This window comes from Cebus imitator, unplaced genomic scaffold (assembly GCF_001604975.1).
Source record: "Cebus imitator isolate Cc_AM_T3 unplaced genomic scaffold, Cebus_imitator-1.0 Scaffold5, whole genome shotgun sequence".
NCBI classification, from domain to species: domain Eukaryota; kingdom Metazoa; phylum Chordata; class Mammalia; order Primates; family Cebidae; genus Cebus; species Cebus imitator.
Window position 1 is genome coordinate 14,828,852 of NW_016107320.1, and position 5,658 is coordinate 14,834,509.

Sequence of the window (5,658 nt, forward strand, 5' to 3'; positions counted from 1 at the left end):
CTGCTGCTGGTGGTGGTGGTACTTCTGCTGGTGGTACTGCTGCTGGTGGTGGTGGTACTGCTGCTGCTGGTGGTACTGCTGGTGGTGGTGGTGGTACTGCTGGTGGTGGTACTGCTGCTGGTGGTGGTACTGCTGCTGGTGGTGGTGGTACTGCTGCTGGTGCTGGAGCTGGTGCTGCTGCTGCTGCTTTGGTCTTCTTAGTTTTGTTCTTTTTGTGCTCCTTCTCCAGCCCGTCCATGTTAGCTCTCAGTAGGTTTGAATAAGCCCTCTGAAACTTATTCACTTCCTTGGAGCTCACCACAGTGCTGATCTTTTTCCCGTAGGTAGCTCTTAACAGGCACTTGTCTGTGGGCTCAAAGCCCTCCACAGAACCTTTCTTTGGTATTTATGTATTTCCCTCTCTTCTTCCTTGTGGCCTGGCCACCTCCACTCACACAGACACCTGCAGAGTCACCAAAGCAACAGGAATAGGGCTTGGCCAAGCTTCTCTGCAAGCATATCTCACCCCTTCCACAATTCTCCATCAGGGCCTGCTGCCCTGTGAAGTCAGCCTTTCTGCTGACTTCACCCTTCGAGGTTATTCTTGATATTTATTTTAATAAAATACCACGATGACGGAGACGCCGGAATGAAAAGGTCCAGGTGGCATAATTTATCTCTAGCAATTCAGTGGAGACAATTAAATGAAACTTGCAAAATGTAAAAGGCAGCTTCTAAAACTGGGAAAAGAGCCACTTTTCAAACCTCATGTCATAAAGTACATGTTTAGATTTAGGGCACTCTGCAAATATCAGTCCCTTGTAGGGAAGAACACTCCCTTGCAGAGCTGGTTAAAGTCAGCTCTAGGACTGCATGACTATTAAAAAAACAAACAAAACAAAAAAACCTACTCTGTTCTCTTTATGTCTACTGGGCTTTCAGGCACAGCTGTTGAATTCCCAAATGGGCAGTTGAAATCCAGACCATTTAAAGCACAAAGATACACACACACACACACACACACACACACACACACACACACACAGCAAAACAAAAACTCCAGATTAAAAGGAGATTAAAATCTGCCATTTTCCATCAAGTGTGTCAACTATCTCCTCACACTTGTCATCTGTAAAAAGATGTAGTGAAATGAATACTTGTACCAATGGTCTGAGAATAGTTCTGGCATCACCATTTGCTATGCAACCCAAGTCCCTTAATGTCCCTACCCTCTCTGTCTATAGCATGGCAAGATAATACTTAATTTACTTCCTTCGAAGAGTGGCTGTATAGGTCAAATTAAGAAATAGATCAAAAAGTATAATGCATGGAACACATAAAATGCTACTTTTGAATATTTGTACGTTCTTTATTTACAACTTTTAAAATTTGCTTTTCCAAGTCACAGAAGGAATAGGGAATACCTTTAACAGTGACAGCCCTTAGCCCTGAAATTTAGAAGACTGGGTGATCATTGTATTTAATTAAATAAAGTTGAAGGGAAACAAGAGAAAAATTAGGCTATAGTTATACTACTTCGACTGCTTTCTGGCCAAGAAAAAAAAAAAAAGCCTTTAAATGTCTATTCATTTGTTCAATCACTCAGTCAAAAAAAAAAATCAAACCAGCCTTATGGCTAAATTATAAAATTATATATCACTCAGTCTACGGTAGAAGATGATCATACAAAAAAGTCGTCATATAATAGAAGAATGCGCAAAATACAACATAGCAAGGGCGAAGAACCAACTTCCGCTCAGGGCAGGAAATGAAAGTCTTCAAGGGATGGCATAGGAATGTAAGAGGCATTTAACTGGACCTTGAAAGATAAATAGGCTTTTTCTATGTGGACAACAGCATGTTCATCACTACTGACACAATAAAAATTCACTTTTAATATTAAATGAAAAGGTGAAATTATATAAGTAAATATGATCAGTATCTTCCACAGTAGGATAGGTTCTCTTGAAGGCAAATTAAACACTGTTTCTATTCAAGCGATTGAGCACCATAGGCAAGGCTTGCCAGATGGCCTGTTTGGATGAAAGCCATCCCGCTGGTATTAAGTAGAAACACAATCCAGTAGGGAAAACAATTCCTGGGAGGCAGACTCCAAAGGAGCTCAGAGGAAGAGAAAATGAAGGAGAGGGAAGCGAGGGGTGGAGAGTAAAGAAAAGTAAAAGGGAGGGAGCGGGAGAGAAGGAGTCTGGCTTTTTTCTCCATTTTTCTCAATTCCTTTAACCACTACATTCCCTCTATCTATGATGGGTGTACAAAGTAAGTTGATCTAATTAGTTGGTTTTAAGAATTTAGATATTCTACTTTCGTAAGCAATTAATAAAATGTTTAAATTCATAATGTATTTATTAAATTGTGTGTAAAGCCCATGAAAAATTGAACTAATACAGCTAAGTGGATTTCATAGATAAAAGTTGATGACCTAAACATTCCCCTGATGCTGTGACTTATTCCTTGGGTGACACTGATAAGTTGTGAATAATGAAAAGACCTCTCTTTCTGTGTTACCTTCTTAAAGAACTTAAAGAACTCCTAGCATCTTTATCAGATGGTAGGAAAGTGGAATGCTGTCCTCTGTTTCACCTTGCCAATTTTCTGTAGAACTGACCTAATAGTGAAGTGTCAAATCTGCTCAAAGCTAGCAAATCTTCCCCAGGAACCTTAGGGATTTCCTTCAGAAAAGTAGTGTCATCCTAACTGTAATAGACTAACATGTAAAAAAAGGGTTCTTGGGGAAACATTTCCCAAAGTTGATTCAAAACAGAAATTTCAGAGTGGGGATGGTTCCAGACTCTCTGAATTAGGAAGGGGCACAGCCTCAAAAGGAGACCCAAGGTTAGCTGGCAAAGGTGCTCTCTCTCTCTGTTTTCTTCCTCTCTCTAACTCTCAGTTCTAAAGGCCTCAGTCCAATTCACTTTAGTCTTTGAAGACCTTTAGAAGAGCTCAGATTTGGGGAAAGGTAATTCTTTACTCTTTCCTGTTCTTCGAATTCCAATAAGAATAGTTCTCAATGAGGCTTATGAATTTACAAGAAATGAAGCCATTGAGAACTGCAGAAAGCTATTGAACCAATGTCTCTGGGCTTTGAACAAGTATATATATTTTGAATTTTGCATTTGTGATACTGATGTCTCCTCCTGGTCAATAATCACTTGTCACTTATTATTAATACTAATAAGGGCCAAACTAACATTAAACTCTTCCTTCTACACCTTGAGTCTCTTTGAATGGAAAGGGACCTAGAAATGATTTAAAAGATCTTTAAAATGACCTCCAGTCTTAGAAACAATGTAAGTCTGCGGCTATTGAGGGTAGAGACACACTTAACTTACCTAAACATTTAAAAATGTTTTAAGGTAAACGTTTAAATGTGCCAGGAAAGAATATTTATGATGACTAATATGCATAGAATGTCACAGAACTTAGACTCTAGCTATTTATGAGTGACTGTTGATGATCATGATTAGAAAGAAAAACAAATTAGCCATAGAAGGTATCTCGTGGGTCCACAGCCTAGGGTTGAAAAGGTAACTACATTAGAAGTGAAACATCCACAATTATGCATATCTCCATGCAGCAAACACGCACATGCACCTCTTGAATCTAAACTAACTATATAAATGGATAAGTAAATAAAGAAAATGTATAAAGAATCCCATTTTTAAATGTGTTTGTATTGTACTTTCAGACTTGTAATACTTTATTTTACATTTTTGCATTTTTATGCAAAGGGAGCACATCAGAGATTGTCTTGTACAAAAAATGCTTCCTTTTCTATTTTATTTTATTTTATTTTATTTTTGAGACGGGGTCTCACTCTGTTGCCCAGGTTGAAGTGCAGTGGCCAGATCTCGGCTCACTGTAGCCTTCACCTCCCAAGTACCAGCAATTCTCCTGCCTCAGCCTCCCAAGTAGCTGGGATTACAGGCACACGCCACCATGCCCAGCTAATTTTTGTATTTTTCATAGAGATGGAGTTTCACCATGCTGGCCAGGCTGGTCTCAAACTCCTGACCTCAGGTGATGCACCCACCTTGGCCTCCCAAAGTGCTGGGATTACAGGTGTAAGCCACCGTGCCTGGCCTTCCTTTCAAAGACTTAAATTAACTCAAGTTTAATATTTTATTTTACTGATGAGAAATACAGTGATTATTGTGATTTCTGAACTTCTTTTCTTTCTCAAGGGATGCTAGTTGCCACTAAAATCTCATCTCTTCATTTCTTGGGCAAGGCTGCCAAGCCAGAGTAAATTTCCCAGACTTCCTTATTTTGGGATTTGGCTATCTGACTGTGAGTAGGAGTGATATGCATGTACATTTCTAAGCCCAGGTCTTCGGTCATTGGTTGAACACATTCTCTTCCTGTGAAGAGACCCAGCTTCCACTGTGTAGACAACGAGATTACCTGATATGGTTTGGCTGTGTCCCCACCCAAATCTCGTCTTGAATTGTAGTTCCCATAATTTCCACTTGTTGAAGGAGGGAGCCAATGGGAGATAATTGAATCTCGGTAGAGGGTTTCCCCATTCTGTTCTCATGGTAGCGAATAAGTCTCATGAGACCTGATGGTTTTATAAGGGATTTCCCCTTCTACTTGGCTATGATTCTGTCTTTTATGGCAGCATATAAGATGTGACTTTTGCCTTCCACTGTGATTGTGAGACCCCCTAGCCACATAGAACTGTGAGTCCATTAAACCTCTTTTTCTTTATAAACTATCCAGTCGCGGGTGTGTCTTTATCAGCGGCATGAAAACAGACCAAAACCCTACCATAAAGAATATGGCAGGCGAGGTGGTGACTTGAGGCCTGGATCCCTCCAAGACTGTAATCAACAGTTCTCCATCGACCGGGGCAAATCTCACTGACACGTGGACATGAGAGAGAAATAAAACGGTATAACTTTTCTTTTAAACCCCTCAATTAGATCTATTTTTAGAAAATGTTTTATATCAACATTTGATGTAAAGGCGATCCTCTAAAATCCCTCAAACATTGTAGCTCCTTCAGCCAGGAATTGAAATTCTTAAGACATATCTTATGGTTTTTTGTAGCCAGATTTAGAAAAAGGCCTGACACACAATTAAAAAAAAAACCCAAAACCCAAACATATATGTGTATGTGTGTGTATGTATATATATACACATTATTATATATGCATATATATACCTAAAAAGAATGTATGCAACAATTATTAAAATGAAACTTACTTCAGGTCACATAGTCAATTGCCTCAGAACTAAAAAGAAGCCTTCATGTTTTCAATATATTTTTTTAAATTTTTTGTAGAGATAGGGGCTCACTATGCTGCCTAGGGTGATTTTGAACTTGTGGCTCAAATGATTCTCCCACCTCCGCTTCCCAAAGTGCTGGGATTATAAGCATGAACCACCATGCCTGTCTCAATTATTTCTGAGATGTCCTCAACCCAAATCTCAACTTTTTTTTATCCTAAGAGAAACAAAAACATCAATTTGAGCCTTGGTCATACAATTTTGTCCTCCTATACATCTCTAAGACATATTGTTTGGAATATTCTTCCTGTCGTTATTAATTAGCATCTACCAGCTAGGACTACCAGACAATTGCCCTACTCATGTTTTCATAGCAGACACAACATCTTGGTTTGTCAAATGTATTATAATTTCGGAGAAAAGAAAACA